This window comes from Pinus tabuliformis, chromosome 7 (genome assembly GCF_031772625.1).
Source record: "Pinus tabuliformis cultivar Carrire ecotype Pingquan chromosome 7, CPIR1, whole genome shotgun sequence".
Lineage (NCBI taxonomy): Eukaryota > Viridiplantae > Streptophyta > Pinopsida > Pinales > Pinaceae > Pinus > Pinus tabuliformis.
In genome coordinates this window covers 615097638-615119813 of record NC_142293.1, presented here as the reverse complement: position 1 = coordinate 615119813, position 22176 = coordinate 615097638, and the positions used below count along the sequence as shown (strand labels likewise).

Here is a 22176-nt window from a genome sequence, read left to right as displayed (position 1 = left end):
GAAGGATTGATTAGTCCCACAAAATCTACAGCCCACTTCTCAAAAGGTTCTATGACGATCTAGCGCTGTAATGGCATCTCATTTGATTGCAGTGGTTGGCCCATCCTTTGACAACTATCACATCCCTTCACAAACTTCTTGGCATCTTGAAATATGGTTGGCCAGTAGTACCCTGTTGAAAGGACTTTGTATCATGTCAGTTTATCTACGAAGTGTCCTCTGCAAGGTTCTTCATGGCATGCTTTGAAGATATCAAAGACCTCGTCCTCTCTAACACACTGTCTAATCTGGAAATTAGGCCCAGTGTGGTAGAGGTTCCCATCTATCCAAGTATATGTAGCACTTTGTTGTATGATTTTCTTTTTCTCCCTGAAGGACAAATACTGGGGAAACTTCCCTACATCAAGATAATTGGTTATATCTACATACCAAGGTGAGTAAGTAGAAATAGAAAAAAGATATTCATCAGGGAAAGAATCTTTAGTAGGAGTGCAACTGTCATCAATAGTTAGCCTAGAAAGAAAGTAAGCTACTACATTGTCTTTTCCAAGCTTATCTACAATAGTGATATAAAATTATTGTAACAGCAATAACCAGCGTGTAATCCTACCATTTGTAATTAGCTTATTCATTAAGAAACGAATGGAAAAATGGTCAGTGTGTACAAATACTTGAGATATGGTGATGTAATGTCAGAATTTATTGATGGCGTGCACGACTGCTGAGAAATCCTTCTCAGTCATTGTGTAGTAGAGCTCAACTGGAGTTAGATTTTTACTTATGTATTAAATGGTGTAAGGTTTTTTATCCTCCATCTGGCCCAGAATAGCGCCTACAGCAATATCTGATGCATCCATAGCTATGTGAAATGGAAGTTCCCATTTAGGTCCTCGAGGGACCGGGGCTGCTGATACATATCCTTTTAGATTTAAGAAGGCCTACTCAAACTTCCCTGTCCACAAGAAATCAACATCCTTCATGAGCAAGGAAAATAATAACGATGCAATTCTTGAAAAAAATTATATAAATCTTCTGTAACACCCTGCATGCCCCAAGAAACTACATACCTCTTTCTGCGTTTTGGGTGTTGGAATTTTTAGGATTACCTCTATTTTTGTAGGGTCTACCTTGATTCTGTCAGCAAAAATGTAATGTCCAAGCACGATCCCTTTAGTCATCATCATGTGACATTTCTCCGTGCTCAAGGCAACATTGGTCTATACACATCGTTCTAACACTTTTTCCAGATTAACTAATGCTGCTTCAAAAGCATCTCCATAAGGTGTTAAATCATCCATGAAGATTTCCAGACAGTCATTCAATAAGTCGGAGAAAATTCCCAAAATTTCCCTTTGAAAGGTTGTTCGTGCATTACAGAGCCCAAAATGTAGCACTCTGTATGCATAGGTTCCCCAAGGACAAGTAAAGGTTGTTTTATCCTGGTCTTCTGGGGCGATCTATATCTAATTGTAGCCACTGAATCCATCCAAAAATGAAAAGAATTTCTTTCTGGAGAGAGTATCAAGGACCTTATCTATATATGGTAATGGAAAATGGTCCTTCTGAATGGCCTTGTTGAGTTCTCTATAGTCAACACAGACCCTCCACTTGCCATTCTTTTTAGGAACGATGACAAGCGGTGACACCCACTGACTGTCAAATATTAGATAGATAAAATTAGCACTCAGGAGTTTTGTAGTTCCTCTTTCACCACTTCCTTTAGTGCAAGGTTCATGCGGCATTGTGGCTATCTGACTGGTTTGCAGCCATCTTTCAAATAAATACGGTGAGTGCATAAGTTAGGGTGGATCCTTTCATATCCATATAATCCCATGCAAATTCCTTTTTATACTTCAGCAATAGTTGTAATAGTTGTTGACTCTATTCAACAGTCAAATTGGGGTTGACATTCAAAAACTTTCTAGCCTCAATCTCAATTAGGCTGTTAGCAATATTCAGAGTTGTCCTCATCTATTCAAAATATTCCACCTCTTCGTCCTCATTTTCATTTTCAATAGAAGAAAGGGATAGGGAATTACTAATAAAACCATTAATAACATCATCTTCTGTTTCATATTTAAAATACTAGGCTTTCCCCGGAGTGAGGAGTGGTAGGTAAAGATCTGAATCAGGCTCAAACTCATCACACCAAGCGTTGTACACATCCACATTTGGTTTTGGGGTATAAATATTAAGGTTCTGGTTTCTTGGTCATCTGAGATCACCATGGATCCCACCCTGTAGCCTATAAATGCGTTTGCAGTGGCCAGCCAGGGTCTCCCTAGAAACAAAGGATGCCCCCCAAATTAGATTTGGGCTATAGAATAAGGAAATTATCCGGATATCTCCAGGAAGCTATCATAATCACTATATCTTCTAACATCCCCTCGGGTTTAACACAGGACCTGTCTACCAATTCCAATTCAGTGGGGATGTCTCTGAGTCTCTGTAGCACGAGAGCGAGAAGAGATCTTTCGTCATTACATTAATGGCAGACCCAAGATCAATCAATGTATTGGCTATGGGTTGATCATTAATGTAGGCAGTGACTGTAGGCTTGCCTGGATCATTGTGCTTATTAAGGAGACGCTGAGCATACATTAATTCAGATAACTCCCCCATCACATGTATGGTGGCAGGGTCTTTAAGCTTTCTTTCAGGTTTCTTGATGCACAAATCTCTCACTGTCTTGGTATAGATGGGTACTTCTTTAAGGGCTTACAGCAAAGGGATTCGTACACACAGATTTTGCAACTCCTTAACGGAGTCAGATTCAAGCTGGGAAGTCATCCTAGGTTCAGCGAGTCTATGAGGATACGGGGGGTTTTACGTAACAGCATTTGTATCTGCTCTTACAGGTGTATCAGCCTTCCCTGAAGTAGTTGTTACAGATGTAACAATTCTTCTTGGGTTGGCTGTTACAAATGTAACAGCTTCCTCTATATCAGCTGTTGTAGGCGCAGTAGCCGCCTCGAAGTCTCCAACTTCTCCTCTAGATGGTTCACAATCTTCCTCTGTAATGATAGGGGAGTGACTGGGGTTAATCAACGTGCCCGGTCGTAATTGTATTTCATTAAATTCCACAGGGGTAATAAGGTAGGTCTGGAAGGTTGTAGGAGCCTCAATGCCCTGAGCTTCTTTATTGTTTGGGTTTGGGTTAGGTTGCATAGGTAGTTGAGGTGGTACAGGTGGCGAAGGAACAGAAGCTTGGAAAGGAGGTAATTGTAGTTGTTGCTGCATGGGTAGTGCAGGCAAAGCTGAATTCTGGGCATTTCCTCTCCAGTTCTAGTTCCACGGGTATGGTTGGGGTTGAGGATATTAGACAGGAGGAGATGGAGACCATTGGTTCCAGGGTGAAGGGAACTGAGCTGAAGGAGGGGCAGAATATTGCCATGGATATGGTTGATTATTATATGCATTGATCCATGAATTGAAAGAGGAAAACTCTTGAGACATCCCTGGAGGTCGCGATGGCCATGGCCTCCATGGTGCAATGAAGTAAGAGGACTGCACATCTTCGCTTGATTCTCTAAGTGTTTCCTTTAGTCTAGGAAGCTCCGAACACTTCTCTGTCGAATGTTCCAACTCGCAGATGTTACAGAGCCTGTTGTTGTTCAATTCGCATTCCCTGTAAAGATGTTTCTTCCGACAAGTCGGACAGAACACAGCTAGGGGTGTATCAGCTTCTGGTTGTGTCTTTTTTATTTGTGTTGTTGTTATCTGTGCTGAGATAGTACTAAGGATATCGGTCTTGAAATTTTCAAACAAATTTCCGATCTTTGCTCTGGTTACTCCTCCGCCTGCAGATTTTTGTATGCAAACAGAGGCATCCCAAATCGTACTTCTTCCTCTAGATGATCCTCTAGAGCATTGTAGCCAAAGATTTATAATTTCCGCGAATGGCTCTTGTGATATATCCCTCTTTCCTAATAGGTTCAGGGTGTCAAGGAAATCGTCCCTCATTCCTCTAATGAATATAGTCTTCAATATTTCTGGGTCTAAATCATTGTGTTTAGACCTCTGCAAATTATAGTGGAACCGTTCCACATAATCTTCCAGGCTTTCTTCCTCCTTCTGTGTCATTCTGAATATCTCTTCCCTTAAGTCCCTAGTCCTACAATAGTCTTGGTACTTTGACAAGAACGTCTCCTTCATATCATTCCATGTTGAAATGGAAGCGGGGCCTAATCCCATGAACCATCTCAAGGATGCTCCTTTTAAGGTAGCAGGGAATAGCTTTAACTTCTGAGCATCTGTTTTATAATCATAACTTCTACACAAGACATCAAACTCAAATAGAAATGTATCCAAATCTTCCACAGTCATCCCCTGAAAGGATGGTAAGGATGATAGAGGAATATTCTTCATAGGAGCTTCACCCCTGAGGTTCCCAATTGGGAATTCAAAGGTGGTGGTAGTGGTGTCTGTTTTAGCATTATTATCATTTTTGTCCCCCATTATTAATTCTTCTAAGCCTTTATGTAGCAGACGTTCTTCCAGCTACATTTGTGATGGCCTTGCAGATGCAATTAATGCCTCAGATACTCCTGGAGTTGGCTATTTCACCACACTACCTGTATCTAGATATTGATAAGTCTCTAAGTTCTTCTCCTTCTCAGGTGTCCGATGTTCCCCCTTGGTTTCCCCTTGGCCCTCGGTCCTCAAATTTTGGCTACTCACTTCCCCTTCCTGCTCATGAATCAAATCCTTGATCTTGAAGGTATGAGTGTTGGCCTTAGAATGATATGGTCCCGAGATGGATGGATTGGAGGTTTCTGCTTTTTCTATGGGAGTAACAACTTTATGCGGCCCTGTCTCCCTTGCATTCCTTTGAGAGCTGGAATGTTCTTTTTCCGCCTTGGAGATTAATTCCTAGATAAATGTCTTCCTTCCCAAATCTTCACTCTTCGTTTCCTTTTTACGACCCATCGTTCTTGTGACTTATTAGAGTGGGGGTGATTTCAATATCTCTATAAGTCCTAAAAAGTACACACATGGACCCTATGTGTATCAAATCAAACTCTAAGTATCTTAGCTTTTGACAGTGGTGAGCCCGCCCAGGTATGTTAGAGTGATGTGCAAGTTCTTACCTCTCATCTTACTGCCCGGTAACTGAAGAGATGAAGACAGACTGATCTGAAAATGAGATCTTAGACTAATATTAAGGTATTACAGACTCATGTGCATGGATTTTCCTATATTACTTAGTGCAACGAATCGATAAAATTGCGAATAATATAGACAATAAGCAGTTAGAGAAACATAATAGACAAACACACATAACATAGCAAGTTTGATATGGAGTTCACCCAAAACTCTTGGGCTTCGTCTCCTGGTCCAACCTTCAGTGGTGACCTCTATATTATTTCTTCAAGAGCAGAGTTTTACAAAATTGAGCTCAATTTTAGTCTCAACGCAACAGATACAAAACAGCAGGGGTTTACTTGAATCCCTCAAGTCTCTCTGAGTACACAAACTCTCCCTCTCTCTCTCTGTCTCTATTTCTCTCTGTCTCTATTTCTCTCTGTCTCAACACTGCTTGCCTCTGTCTCTATCATTCAGTGGCTTTTAAGTCAATCGGCACTGTCTGTTCATTTCCTCTTTTGGGTTCTCTTGCTCCTGGCCTCTGTCTGCTCAAATCCCCTTTGAGCGTTAAGCAATCATTGCTAAACGTCTTCAGGGATGGTGGCCACTTGTTCTACAACGGAAAGGACCATCGGCACATTTGAAATTCCCAAAATAGTCTTTCTCTGTTTACACAGAGAAATACACAAAAACACATCAAAATCTTCCCAAACGCTTTTTATCAGACCTAAAATATTATCAATTCCACCCTATAATCCTTTTGGATCCGTCTTCGACCGCCATCACAAGTGGTCATTCATCCAACGGTTGCTATTGATTTTGGGTGGCTTATGTGCCCGAAGATTACCCACTCGAAAAGGCGTTTTTCTCTCTCCAGCGCATACCCACGTGTCAGCCAATGTATGGGCTCGGGCAGGGCCCGACCAATACCACTTACCGCCTAAGGTCCCCCCGAAATCCCACTTGTTTTGGAACTCAAAACACATATCGCTGCATATAAAAACCTTTTCGGGTCCGTTTTATCACCCAATTCACATTTCCTTTGTTTTTCGTTTATTTAACGAAAATGTGATTTTACATAGAAAAAGCCTTTTTACCGGAACTCAAATTATATTAAATTCCATTCATAACCCCGTCGAGTCTGGCTATCACAAGTCGCAAGTATATCAGCCCCGCTCCGTTGTATTGCTCTGATGCGATATATCGCAATCACATATCACATAGTCCCCGGGCCATTCGTAAGTGCTCCTTTGTATTCTACCGATGTGATATTGCGAGTTAACCTAGGCCGTCGATTTGCGCGCTTGATCAACGGTCTTCGTTGACTTGCACTGATCGTTGTTGCAATTATCATATGGCCGCCTCTGATAACCTCTGCTTGCCATCACTGATTATGATATGCCGATCAAATCTAGACCATTGATCAGTTAGATCTGACAGCTCCTATGCATCATTCTATTGACCTCCGATAGGGCTCTATTTTCTCTTTTTCTTCATGTTTTTCTCTCCCTATAGTGTTTTCCGATATTTTTAAAGTTCATCCTTTGCAATTGTTTTCTATTTTTGAAGACTTAGAGGGTTACTAGGATCCATTTTGGATCACACCTTCCCACTGAAAAATATTTTGGACCACCAAAAGGTTTTTAAGCATCGATCAAGTGGCGATACAACATCCTCACTTGTCTAATCTCTATCCATCTTGCACTGCTTGGTTTTGAACCTTTGAGTCCGATTCTCAGGTACTCAACATCCCCTCTACGTGTAGTTCTCACCTGCTTGTCCAGAACTGTGTCTTCCTACAACTCATTGAGATATTCAGGCAACAAATCATCAATTGAAGGCAACTGACTTTGCTCTTCGAGATCTTCAATCAATGAAGGTTCAAACAGTATCAAGTTCTCTGCATTAACGACTAAATAGATGTGCATATAAGTTGGTAAATCAAGTCGAAAAAAAAATTCACCAATTTTCTCAAGTATATTGAAAGGCCCATACCTTATTGGCTTCAGCTTCTTACCTTCACCTTGCATTCTGTCTTTGCTGATGTACAACCAGACTTTATCACCAACTTGGAAGCTATGCTCAATTTGATGCTTGTCATGCCTTGCCTTGTACTTGGCCTAGCCTCTTTCCAGTTGTTCCTGCACTGCCTGGTGAATTTCTTAGATCTGTTCAATGAACTTGGTTGCTTTGTCCACATCATTGTGTCCATCAACTGCTATGTCTTTACTAAATACAAAATCCAAAGGAGAGTTTGGTGTAAAACCAAAACAAGTCTCAAAAAGAGATCTCTGAGTAGAAGAGTGCTTGGCACAGTTGTAAGCATGTTGCACATAACACAAATGTTCATCCCAAAGCCTGGGATGCTTGCTGCAATAGCCCCTGAGCAACTGGGTCACTGTCCTGTTAACCACCTCGGTTTGGCCATCTGTTTTTGGATGAAACGTTGTGCTCTTCTTCAATCCGGTGTCCATCAATTCCCACAGACTTGACCAAAACTTCCCAACAAATCGGGAATCTCGATTAAATACAATGGAAATGGGTAACACAAAATGAACCCATACATGTTGAAAGAACAAGTTCATTGTTTATTCAATTGTAATTTGCTTGTTACGAAGTATTAAAATACACATTTTGCTGAACCTGTCCACAATAACATATAAATAATCATGACCTTTTCTAGATTTTGGCAATCCCCCAACAAATTCCATGGAAGCACTTTCCCAAGGACGAGAAGGAACTGGAAGTGGAGTGTACGAGCCTAGTTTTCTATTGTTGGGCTTGCTTTTAGCACACATGGTACATCCTTTAATATATCTAGAAACTGTTTGATGCATTTTTGGCCAATAACAGAACCTTTGCAACTGTGCAACTGTTTTACTTACACCAAAATGACCTGATATTAGAGAAATATGTGCTTCTCGGATTATGTTAACTCTTTCAGTTTGAGGAATGCATAACTTTCCCAAATGATATAAGAGTTGGTCCTTAACATGATAATCCAATTCTTCTACTTGTTTGCCATGACTTAAAGTTGCATATACATCTTTAAAATCTATATCTTGAGCATATTGTTCAATGTAACTTTCATGCAATACTGAGTTATGCTTAAGTATAGTAAATGCATTTATGATTAGTCTTGATAGCATATCTGCAACCTTATTATGTATGCCCTTCTTATATCTGATGACAAGATGAAACTATTGTATAAAATCCATCCACCTATAGTGTCTTGATTGTTGCAATTTAGTTTGTGAGTGTAAATACTGAAGTGGTTGATGATTTGTATGTATTATTGTTTCTTTTCCCATTAGGTAATGTTTCCACCTTTTCACTCTGTATTAATGCATACAATTCTTTATCATATGTGGGATAATTAACTACTGCAGAAGTAAATGTCTCAGAATGATAACATATGGGTTTATCGTGTTGCATCAACACTGCTCCATGGCATATTCACTGGTATCTGTTTCAATCTCAAAAGGTCGTTGAAGATCTGGCAATGCTAGTACTGATGTTGTACTAATTTTTTCTTTCAAGGTGTCCAAGGCTTTTTGTTGTTTGCCTCCTCACTGAAACACCTTGTTCAATCCTATTAAAACATGTAAGGGATCTGCAATCAAGGGAAAGTTAGCAATAAACTTTCTCCAATATTGTGTTTCTCCTAGGAAACTCCTAACTTCTGTAGCATATTTGGGTTTAGGCCAATTCACAATGACTTCAACCTTAGAGGGATCTATCTTCAATTCACCACCCCCTACAATATGACCCAAATAATTCAAAAATGTTTTGCCAAATTCACATTTTGATAATTTCACATAGAGATTTTCTCTTTTCAAAACATCTAGAGTCTATTTTACATGTTTCAAATGTTCTTCCCATGTTTTACTGAAAACAAGAATGTCATATAAATATACAATTATAAAATCATTAATAAAAGGTCAGAGTACATTATTCATAACTCTCATGAAAGTGGCAGGAGTATTAGTTAAGCCAAAAGGCATAACTAGCAATTCATACAGCCCTTGCTTTGTTTTGAAAGCAGTCTTCCATGCATCTTGTTCTGCTACTATGACCTGATGATAGCCACTACGCAATTCCAACTTGGAAAAGTAAATTGTTTCTTTCCGCTGATCTAATAGATCATCAACGCAAGGAAGAGGATAACGATTCTTAATTGTTATTTTATTCAGTGCTCTGTAATCAATGTACATCCTCCACGAACCATCTTTCTTTCTCACCAGTACGATTGGAGATCCACATGGTGATGTGCTTGGTCTGATGAACCCTTTATCGAGCAACTCTTGTACTTGCTTCTTGATCTCTGCATTCTCTAAAGCGAATAACCTATACATTCCGATGTTAGGAAATGGAGCATCTTGCTGCAAATGAATATCATGTACTATTTCCCTTTTGGGTGGTAGATCTTTAGGTTCTTGAAATAGGATATCATATTCTGAAACAACTTTATCTAAATCAGCTTTCTGTTTAGCATCACAGCGTTCAAATACATTGGTTTTATCAGGGTTATTTTCCTTTACACCCATTAGTAAAAATTGTTTGCATGAATTTACAATTATTTTCATCTACCCTGAGTTTATGAGAGAGTAGTTATTTTGGAGTTTATGAGCTCTTACAATATATTATGTTCCATCTTTAGTGAGTTGATACTTATTTTCAATTCTATACAAAATGGCTTTTCTATCATACAAGTAAGGATTTCCTAAAACAATACCACATATATCCAAGGGAACTATATCTAACTCAACCTCATCTACAAATGTTGACCCAATAGCAAACCTAAGTTTACATTGTCTAGTCACTTGTAGCTTTGCTTTATCACATACCCAACCTAATGGATATGGATTCTTGTGAGGTGTTGTTAGTAAGCCCAACTTATTTACTATTGTTTCAAAAATCAAGTTTACTTGTGAACCACTATCAAATAAAGTATCCATCTTTTGGTGCTTGGAAATAACTCTAATATGAAAAAGCTCATGCCTTTTCCTCTCATTATCTTCATTATCAATAGATTGAGCATAATTACTTGTAGATGCTTCAGAATTTTTACCTTTTATACCTGTGGCTGTGACTATTGTTTCATCACCTGAATCTGACCCCAAGTCTTTCTGAATAGCAACAATAGCCTTCTTCTTCTTACCACCGAACTTCCTAGGTTTTAGCTTCGGATGCAAAGACCAGCAATGTTCATCATCGTGTCCATCCTTCTTGCAGTGAGTGCATGAAGGTTTGTCTTTCTGTACTGCATTTGCCTTCCTCTCCTTCCATTTCTGCTTCTTCTTTTCCTTGTTCTTGCTTGCAGAGGGTTTTGATGATCCCCCAATCTATGGGTTCACATTCTTGCCTCTAGCCTCTAGATGTGTAGCCTGAACTGATACATCATCTAGGCTAGTGGGGTTAAACATGAGAATGGTGTGCCTCAAATAGTTGTGCAGACCTCCTATATATTTCAACAAAATTTCAGGTGAGTCTAGAGAAATGCCTAGAGTTAAAGCTCTTTTTCTAAATTCCTGGGTATAGCTTTGTACACTTTGGCCCTTTAATTGGCGAATATTTTTCCAACTAATCATTGCTTGTTGCATATAAGCTAGAGGATAGAACTGTTTTTTAATGGCAAAAACAAATTCATTCCAGGTAGAAAGAATTTTACCATGTCTCTTCAGATCAGCGTTTGTCTTGCCTTCCCACCACACTAGTGCAATTCCTCCAAGGCGAAAGCTAGCCAGCTGAATCTTTCTCCTTTTTGAATTAATGTTCTGCACCCTGCAATATACATCAATATGTCTAATCCACTTATCTAGCTTTTATGCATTTAATTCACCATCATAAATTGGCAAATCAAATTTCACATCTAATTTAATCACAACAGTTTTCTTCTTTTTCTTTTCAGGGCTAGTTTTATGTGAAGAATATGATGAGGATGGTGATGATGGAGTAGATGGTGGAGAAGGCCTCTCTTCTTTTCCTTTTCCTTCTGGATGGGCATCTAGAAGAGGTTCCTCTGCTCCTTTATCTGGCTGAGACGCTGAAGTGCTTTCACCCCGGCCTTTCTTAAATTCCCGATACATCTCTTCCACCATGGCCTGAAGTGCCCTAAAACCTTCCATAAATTGAGATTCTGCTCCCAGGGGAGTTTCTTCTACCATTTTCCTCCGAGGATAGACTCTTCCAATTTCTAGATTAGCCTCAACAAGTTCTCATTTCCTTTGTTTGAGCTTTTGACCTAATTAGCATTCAGAAAATCCAGCACAAGCTTGTCTAACCTTAGCAAACCTAAAGCTCTAATACCACTTGATCTGGAAATGAGATCTTAGACTAATATTAAGGTATTACAAACTCATGTGCATGGATTTTCTTATATTACTTGGTACAATAGATTGATAAGATTGCAAATAATATAGACAATGAGCAGTGAGAGAAACATAATAGACAAACACACATAACACAGCAAGTTTAATATTGAGTTCACCCAAAACTCTTGGACTACGTCTCCTGGTCCAGCCTTCAGTGGTGACCTCTCTATTATGTATTCAAGCATAAAGTTTTACAAAAGTGAGCTCAATTTGAGTCTCAACACAACAGATACAAAACAATAGGAGTTTATTTGAATCCCTCAAGTCTCTCTAAGTACACATACTCTCCCTCTCACTCTCTGTCTCTGTTTTTCTCTGTCTTAGCACTGCTTGGCTCTGTCTCTGTCATTCAGTGGCTTTTAAGCCAACCAACGCTGTCTATTCTTTTCCTTTTCTGGGCTCTTTGGCTCCTGGTCTCTGTCCGCTCAAATCCCCTCTAAGCGTTAAGCAATCATTGCTAAACATCTTTAGGTATGGTGACCACATGTTCCGCAACGAAAGGGACCATCGGTGCCTTTGAAATTCCCAAAATAGTCATTCTCTATTTACATATAGAAATACACAAAAACACATAAAAATCTGCCCAAACGCCTTTTATCGGATCTGAAATATTATCAATTCCAATGTGTAATCCTTTCGAATCCGTCTTCGGGCGCTATCGCAAGTGGTCGTTCATCCAACGGTTGCTATTGATTTCGGGTGGCTTATGCGCCCGGAGGTTACCCGCCCAAAAAGGTGGTTTTCTCTCTCCAGCACCTAGCCACATGTCGGGCAATGTATGGGCTCAAGCGGAGCCCGACCAATACCACTTACCGCCTAAGGCACGCTCGAAATCCCACTCATTTCGGAACTCAAAAAACATATCACCACATATAAAAACCCTTTCGGGTCCGTTTTATCGCCCAATTCACATTTCCTTTGTTTGTCATTTATTTAACGAAAATGCGATTTTACATCGAAAAAGTTCTTTTTCCAAAAATAAAATTATATTAAATTCCATTCATAACCCCGTTGGGTCTGGCTATCGCAAGTTGCAAGTATATCGGCCCCGCTTCGTTGTATTGCTCCGATGCAATAATGCGATGCGATATATCACAATCGCATATCGCATAGTCCCCGGGCCGTTGGTAAGCACTCCTTTGTATTCTGTCGATGCGATATTGTGAGTTAATCTGGGTCGTCGATCTGCGCACTTGATCGATGATCCTCATTGAATTGCGCTGATCACTATCGCAACTGTCATATGGCCGCCTCCGATAACCTCCACTTTCCACCACCGAGATATGTCAATCAAATCTGGACTATTGATCGATCAGATCTGATGGCTCCTGCGCATCATTCTTTTGATCTCTGATAGGCTCTATTTTCTCTTTTTCTTCATGTTTTTCTCCCCCGCTAGTGTTTTCCGCTATTTTTAAAAATTCATCCTTTGCGATTGTTTTTTTTTTTTTTTGGAAAGCTTATAAGGTTTCTAGGATCCATTTGGGATCACACACTAATCAAATCATCAAAATTTCCTAAGTTTCCTAGTGATCGAAATGTTGAGCCTGCCCAGGTATGTTAGAGTGATGCGCAGAGTCCTACCTCTTGTCTTACCACCCAACAACTGTGGACTAGGAGCACTCTATATTAAACAAACAACTTGGCTGACTGTATCATCAACTTTCCATCTTCGTCAACGGCGCCAAAATGTAGTGTCATTTTATCAACCTTAATTGACTCAGAGTGCAACATTAATTGTCAACCCAGGGTAGGTCTCGTTGTTTCAATGGAGTTCACACTATCTATGCCAATACACTCCAACCAAGCATAAGAAAGTGCAGAAAAACTGTAAAAGATCTCGTTGATCTAAATTACTGAATCAATCATGTATGCAGATATAAAAACAATCCACAGAATTAAATCACAACTCGCAGCTATTGAAATAAAGGCGCGCCACACCTAGAACTAACATCAATTCCAGTTGGTTATTATTCCTTTGTTGTTTAACTCTGTGTAACAACACAAGATAAATAGAAACAGCAACGAATGCAATCCACGATTTGTACAACAACAACGAGAACCTACAAATCAACAAACTGAATTGAAATGTAAACTATCTAATCACTGCAATCCCTGCCAAAGAGGAGGGCCTTTCCTCCTCAGCAGGGCGCAGGAAGAACACAAAAAGTGATTAACGTATCAGTTAAGAAGCAATACTAGCATCATCGTGCCAATTGATATTAAAATAAGTTCAAGAGTTACAAAAACAGAGTAACGGTACTCTTCTATATGTCGCCTTTGATACATAATAAGCCGAGTCTTTTATAACTATTACATCCCAAAAATTAGAAAACAAATCAGTCATGAGAATATCCGACTCTCATGATGATCCAAAAATAAAGAAGTTTCAACTTACTGCTAAATAAATATACATTAGTTACAATTGCTTGAGTCATGTTGTCTCAAAAATAAACAATCCTACTGTCAACAGCTGTTATGTGGAATAGTACCCACATTTCCAGATTCGGTGCCACAGTATTGAGAAAATGATGGTTTGGGATGACGCGGCATAACTTTTGACAACACTATTGGTGTAACGGTGAATCCACGCAAGGTGTAACAGCACCCAATGTGTAACAGCGACCTGTAACAGCACCGATGTGTAGCAGCAATCTGTAACAGCAGCCACTGTAACATCAGTGATTTGTAACATCACCTAGTATGTAGCAGCGATATGTAATAGCACTCAAGGTGTAACAACGAACTGTTCTATCCTTTCCTGCAGTGAACTCCTGCTGCCTGACTACTTCCCTGAGCCAACACCTGAAAAAGATAAACTTCTCGACATGCTCCTTCAATGCTCGTCTAGTTAGCCACAAAAAGAAATAAAGCCTCATATTTATTCAGTAAAATACAGCAAAGTAACATGACAGTAAAATGGATTAAAAGGTAAGAAAACAGGGAGTTTGGTAATATAAGGGCACAGGTCTGAAGGACAGGAAGGTCAAAAGAAATGAAATAAGGTGCAGAAAATGGTTGAAAAACCACACCCAACAGGTGTGAAAGGCCAAGAGAGTCTGTGGAGTAGAAGGTCGAGCGCTGAAGTGCATGTTGTTGAAGAGAAGAGGACAGAGTGCAGCAAGAGGTTGTGATGAGTGATTGATGTTGAGTAAATCAGTGAGTTGTTGCAGAGCGAGTAGAGAACAGAGCTGATATCTAGCACAATGGCTGCCAATTACAGAGAATGTTGAGTTCCTTATTGAGTGTAAGTTGGAGCCTACACACAGGAAGTTGGTGCTTCCATCTCTTGTGGGTGCTTGAAAAGGCTTGCAGGTAGGTGCCTCCTAGAAGTTAGAGCTTACATAAATCGAAGGATCTGCAAGTTGTTTCTTGCAACAAATATGTGAGGTTGGAGCTTCACACGGTGCTTCTGGTAAGCTAGACAGTTATCCACAAAATGAGGGATTTGGTGCTTCCTAATAGTGGTTGCTATCAAAAAATCAAAGGAATTTGGTGCTTATTGTGAGTGGCGGATCACAAACATATGTATGTAATAGAGTATGTGCTCATATTTTACATCAATAACAAAAACAAGATTTGATGGGTTTTTCTCGAAAGATTTTCCACATAAAACCTTTGTGTTCACGTGTTTGTTTCTCATGATGTGTATGCTTGTGTTGTGATATGGTTGTTGTTATGGTTGTTAATGATTTTTTTCATATAATGGATTCCAAGTTTGAATGAGGAAAAATAAATTGGCATAAAATTAAAAATTAGCCTTAATACTGATTCACCCCCCCCAGTATTAATATTGTTTCCACAATTGGTATTAGAGCCAAGTTCCTTCAGGAATAGATTAACCGCTAAAAGGAAGATCAAAGGGAAATAATTCTAGTCAATATTGGCTTACATCTGAAGGAGTTCCATTCTTAAATGGATCAAAATATGTATTCAGTGAAGTTAGAATGGAAGCCTACTTAATAGTCTTCCTTTCATGATGACCTCCTTGGCTTACTTAATGGAGAAAAGAGTGAGCAGAATGAGAAAGCCAAGGAGGTCATCATGAAAGGATTGTCTAAGCCAGATGTTGATAAAGTAAGGAATTGTGAGATAGCAAGGGAAATTTTGGACAGATTGCAATGTTTGTATGGAGGAGATAGCCATGTGGCTCAAGAGAAGGCCAAAGAACCTTGTTTCTCAAGAAGTGAACCATAACATGCACATGTTGGTGTCGGAAGAAAGCATCCCAAAGAAGAGTTGCTGAGAAGATAGAAGATCTTCCTCTTAATCACAGGTTTTTGGTCATCACTCTCAAGAGGATGTTGAAGAGTTAGAAGAAGGGTTATTTGGCTTAGAAGGTAAGCTATTGCTTTGTGATGAATGTAAAGAAATAAATCATTCATTATCTAGATGTTCATGTGAATCACTTGAAGATAGAAATAGCCATGTATCTAGTAGTTGTAATGAATATAGAACCATTTTAGTAGTAATAGAATATGAGGTAACCTCTGAAGGAGAAGAGATTATATCTCGTGAAGAGAATAGGGATATCACTGAAAGTTATGAAGGTGGAATAGCTCTTAGACCTGTGGAAGATTCATGGACATAGAGATGATTCTATATCTTTGTGGTGCCTCAGCTAGCACCTCTAGTAGTGAAGAAAATAAATTGGATGAAAGGATATTTTTCAAAAAGAATTTGATCTCATCTCTAAAGGAGATCAAAGACCTATCAAAGAAAAATCTCAAGCAAGAGGATAAATTGAAAATTTATGAGATTGAGAATGAAACTTTGAGCAAAACAATAGTAAATCTTAATGCTCAACAACAAGAGGCTAGCAGGTTGCGCGACCTATTGACCAATCAGTTGCGTAAGAAGGAATTTTATTGTAAGAGACTACAAGTTGAAGTAGTCTCATTAAGACATGGCTTAGAAAAGTTTGATAAAGAATTGTCAATATCAGAAGCTTGAGGGGAGCACAAAGGCCTTGGATGACATTCTTGTTAAGAGATCCCCACTCATAAATGTTGGTTTGGGTTTCAAAGAAAAAAATAGATCCAATAAGGCAAAGGTTGAAGGGTCAACTTCCTAGGTAAAGGGAGTTCAAGGTTCCAACAACAACAAAGGAAAAGAGGTTGTTGGATACCAACAACAGCAAGGAAAGAAGTAACAACGAAAAAAGAAAAGGCAGGAGAAAAAGGATAAGAAGAAGCAACAAGTAAAGTAGCAGAAGAGAGTTAGGCAGCTGAAAGAAACTGTGAAAGGAAGTAATGCAAACTGTCATGGAAGGCACAAGAAGGACCAGGAGAGGTCCTTTCCTCCTCAAGGAAAAATCCTTCAAAGAAAAGGTAATATTTGTCATCAAATTATTTCTATGGGTATTTTTTTTCTTGCAATAATTTTGGACATAAAGCCAGAAACTGTATATGGGATGCAATAAACCACATTTTTTTGGGTAAGCAACCCAAAAATTCATAAAGAGACTAGGATAAGGCATGTTGGCAGCGACAGAGGTTTTGACAAGATTGTTGTAATATTTGCCCCATTATTAAGCCATATTGAATGATACAACCATGGAAATCTCAGGCATAAGAGAGCTAGCTGCAGATATGAGAATAAATGGCATGATTCTTGCATATGCATGCAAAAGTAGTAGCTTAGGATTTGAAGACAAAAAGGAAGAAAAGAGAAAATGAATACAAGTTTGTCTTCAGTGCTCAGTATCAAAAGAGAATACTAAAAAGAGGAGGAAGAAATAAAAATAATGATCCTCTTACCCTCGTGGTGGACCCCTTTGTAAGGAAGAAAAGAAGCAAAAGGATTTGGGTAAAGAAAGTGGAGTTGAAAGATAAGTTTCCTCTAGCCATGTGCAGCCGAGAGAAAGCACAAACATGGGAAAAGAAGAAGTTGGAGAGTATTTCTTCAGTTAGGACTCGACCATTAAAGGTCTAGAAGAAGAAGAAGAAGAAGAAGGATGATATAATCAAGGGGAGTAGATCCTTTGTTTCTATTTAGTGAAGGAAGAGAATGGCCTCAAGGGAGATTGAATAACTTAGGTTTAGGAAGCCAAAGACAAAGTGGTGCATCTTATTGTAGAAGCCAACATGAATTCAGGGGGAGTACACAACAATACTTTATGTTGTGAGAGAAGAAGATGAGATGCAACAAAAGTGTAGAATGGCAGGAAGTTCACAGTTAAAGTTAGGTCCATAGAATCAGACCTCACGCAGAAGCAAGGAAGTTGCTGCAAAAGATCAGAGAGCATTGGCTCAGGGGGGCTTCTTTGATAACAGTGGCAGGAAACAATTTTCAGCCTTGAGAAGAAAGACTGATAAGTCAATGAAAGGTTTGCGCCTTGGATGGAATACTTTGACTTCATTTGAGTTGTGAATTTGATTATGCCTAGTAGTATTGTGTTCATGAAACACAATTAGTACACATGTCCCTTAACCTTCAATTGGTATCACTATAAAAATTGGTGGTATGATTCGTATGGAGAAACCTTTTGTGAAAGTGGACATTTATTTTTGAGAAAGAGCTATAAGAGTTTATCTAATACAACATCCAATTTGTATCTATTTCTTAGCGCAATTGGTATTGTTTAAGTAGTTGTCCATATTTGGAGTAGTACAAACTCAAGGGGAGAAGAAGTGATTGAGAAGCTCAAGAGAAGTGAGCATTGAAGATATAGCAGCAATAGCGGTGAAGAGAATGCTGAAATGCATCATCAATGATTGGTATTTGCAGCAGAAACAATACCATGAGAAGTATAATTGGTATCTATTTTACTTTTAACTGATACAAAAGATGCTTTGGCATGAGGAGTATTCATCCAAGAGCCATAAGGTGTCCAAGACTAGAAGAAAAAAGAAAAGGCAGTATATGTTCAAGGGGGTCATATCACACATGCCCAGTTTATGGAGAAGCAACAAAGACAATCCTTGAAGAGATGTCTGCAGAGGAGAATGCACATCTCAGTAGCTAGACCATTTTCTTGACATACAAAGATTGCATGGGGGAGAAAAAGGCAGCTTGTCGTCCTTTTCCATTGATGTCAAAGGGGGAGATTGTTGGATAGTTGTGGAGAATCTGTGATGGCTTGTGCAGAAGAGAGAAATTCATTGGTGGATTATGCTAGGAGAAGTTTGGAAGCAGCATGTGGAGTGGCCATCAAAGTGAATATGAGGTTGAGGTGTTGTCATCAATGCCAAAGGGGGAGATTGTTGGATAGTTGGAATTTTCCAAATGGCTAGTGGCTTAGTAAAGATATATACAAGTGTGTTGCAAATGATTTTAAAAATCATCTTGGGAGATGTGTTGGGCATATGGCATTGTCTAACTTTTGGCGGGGGTGTTGACATTGATGTCAACCAGACCAGCATGGATGCTTGTTAGAGCAAATGTTGGCTTTGATTTTCCCTAGCCTAGTTGTGATGGTAATTGGGCTAGCATTGATATGCTTGACGTGTCAAGATCAGGAGGAGTCCCATGGTTGCTACAATGCTCTGTGGAGAATCATCACAATAGTAAGCTTATTGGAGAAGCCATAAAATGATGACTATGGTGGTTGGGAGTTCAGGATTCTAGGAGCAAAGAATGATAGAGATGTTGTAATCAATTTATAGGTAATATATGGGCTCAAATCCTACATCATACCTTCTCCATTGGGAAGTTCTCTAAAAGAGATTCCCATCAGCGTGTGGAAGCCTCAAAATGGCCTCCTAGATCAAATTTTATGGTATTTCGATGTCAGGGACTTTGTCGAAATATCGGAGATCGGTAGAGAGGAAGGATGAATATTGAAGGTCGGAGCATATCGAGACCTGGTATTGGAACCTCGATGCAGGATCTATCAGAGGTCGGAGCATATCGAGACCCGATATTGGAGCCTCGATGCAGGATCTATCATAGGTCGGAGCACATCGAGCCCCAAAATTAGAACCTCAAAGAAAGCTATATCATAGAATATCGAAACCTCAGAGCTAATCAAGCTAATATATTAGAGGTTGGAAGTATATCAGAGCATCGGAGCAGGATATATCGAAAATCAGAGAATATCAAAACCTTGGAGCAGGTCATATCGGGATATCGAAATGTTAGAGGCCATCATAAGATCGAAACATCGGAGGCTGGACAATTTCGAAATATCAAAACCTCGTAAGTCCTTATGATTTCAACTAATTAAAGTGTCAAGGTTTTCAAAGGTGTATAAATACAAAGGGTTTCAGTGCAGGACCAGGAACCAAGAATGCTCATTCTCAATCCTTAGATAGGACATGTGGCAGCTTGTGATTGTCTTTAAGAGCTGAAGTGGCAACTAATGTCGGCATGAAATGGAAGTACAATGAACACATGGCAGCTTGCTTTGGAATTTTCGGTGGCCTAACAAGGAAAGTCAAAGTGACACATGTCACCACTCAAGAGGCGCCGCATGGAGAAATGACGTATACATGACATCATCTCGAAGGTTTGCATATCATAGGTTGATGACCTTGTAACTCCTACTCAAATGAAATTTGAAAACGTTACGATAAAAGGGGCATTGATATTAACTAGCACATGGTCATGTGGAGACCCAAAGAAACAAGGACGCAAAGTAGTGATATTAGCTAAGCGCTATGAAGTATTTTGACAGTTGTACATCTCATATCTCCAGCGTACATGCTCTATAACACAAGGAGATAAGCCCCCTGCAGGAGCCTAAAGGCTTGGTACCTAAGTGCTATACTGGCAGTCACAGGGAAAGGTCCTATGTGTGAAAATTGATGAGGGCTAAGCAAAAGGAGCTAAACGCCAATCAGGATTTTGCGATTTCATAAGGGCTTTTTAATAAAATTTACAATATGCAGGGGGTCCGATATAACACTACAGTGGTATATGAAGTCATCAATCACATATCTCGGTCCCATGGTGGAAGAGAAAGAGATGCAAAACAAAAAGGGTTAGGAACCTCGTGATCTCATGTTTTCGTAACATTTCCTTTAATAAAAGTTATGAAATGAAAGGGATCTGAAGTGGCAGCACAAAGCTCTATTGCAGATGGATGAGTCAGCAGCAAGAACCACGATCGCGCAGAGGAGTTGGTATCAGGAGTAATAGTGATTTTCAGAGATTGTTGGGTCAAGTCAACAAGGACCATGATTTGCAGAAAAGGAGTGTTGGGTCTGCCTTGAGGCGAGACAAGCTATCTCTATGCTCCGATGAATGCCTCAACGAATTAAATAAAGTGCAGAGAAGCCATCTTGAAGTATTCTCCAGCTCTGTGAGCCATGAATTAGCATGGAGAGCCTAGTTGAAGTATGCATGCAGACTGAGATTTAATTCTCAGTATGGAGATCATTCAGGTGCCCATATTCAGATTTTAATGAGGCAGCAGTGGCCAAGTCGGATGCAACAGCGGGACAAAGGATCCATGTAGAGGTACACTCAGGCAGTGTGGATACAGGACAGTAGAGGCAGCATCGACCAGTGTGCAATAGAAGAAAAGAACTAGTGATTTTCATTTAGCAATGGGGAAAAAGCAGTGTTGTTGAGAGAGATTTGAGGAGAGCTCAATGTAAGGGTGTGTTGTTGCGAGAGAGGCTAAGTGATCCTATTATGCTGTGAAAGTGATATGCAACTGAAACTTGAATGTGCTATACAAATTGCAAGTGAAATTTTATATGTGTTTTGGGTATGGATCAAGTTACTAAACACATAAACAAGTGATATTTAAACACAATTAAAATCCAAAACAGAGACAATATACCATATCAGAAACAGATAACAACAAACATGATAAAGGAGTTCACCCCTCTCGTGGGCTACATCTCCTGATCCAACTTCTAATGAAGGGTTTTTTCCACTAACTGCTCAAAATTATGTTTTCATGGATTTATAATGCTTAGAATGAAATACAAATGTCTCCAATGGATCTAGAACTGTCAAAAACCCCTATCTGGGACCTTTCTGCACCTCATTTGGCCAAACATTGAGAAAGTTATGCCTGTTACAATTTTTTTCCAAATTCCTTATCTACTCATCCTACAATTCGACCCAAATCTAGCTTGAGCGCCCCAAAGTTGGAACTGTCTCACAAACCTGGCCTACAATCCTACCTGATGGGTGAATTTATCAGACAGTTAAATCGTTCGCTAATGCCCAATTTCTAAAATTTGTGGTCATATAGGGGCCACATGCCCAAGGGTCGAGGCTAACCCCCTGCCCCTGCCAGTCAGACCCCCAATGGAAAAACATGTGGTTGTATTAGGTCCATAAGATGCAGGCCTAGTGCCAATGCATGCACGCCCAAAACTTAAACTAGCCCACGGTCATTTGAAGGCTCATTGTGGCCTGGGGCTTGCCCCCACTCCGAGCACTAAGTGCTGCCCTCCCTGATCTCCTCTCATGGTTCTATTGAGGTTCATGTGACTCACTGGTGGTCCCTTGGGGTTGGCACCCTATCCGCATATCTAAATTCTTGTTTGTATGCAAGTTCATGTGACCCCAGGCTGGCCCCTAACGATTGCTCTGCCGATGGTTCTTTGCGATGGGTCTAGTGCATGTTTTGTGGGAGGGTTGTGACCACGGGATTGGGGCTAAGCCCTGACCCTTGGTCCTGCCCCCTCATTCCAAGGGCACAAGGACAAGAGTTGAGGCTTAACCCCGACCCCAACCTCCAATGCAGAATAATGCCAAACTTAAATCAAACTGAGAACTTATGGTTGTTAAGAAATTTCGGTATGGTGCGATGGTA

General features: G+C 39.8%; 1 pseudogene; it reads left to right on the top strand.

Annotated features, from left to right (window-relative positions):
* The window catches only part of LOC149248940 (putative serine/threonine-protein kinase At1g54610), a 46725-nt pseudogene extending 43303 nt beyond the window's left edge, over positions 1–3422 (top strand).
* The last annotated feature ends 18754 nt before the right edge of the window (positions 3423–22176 follow it).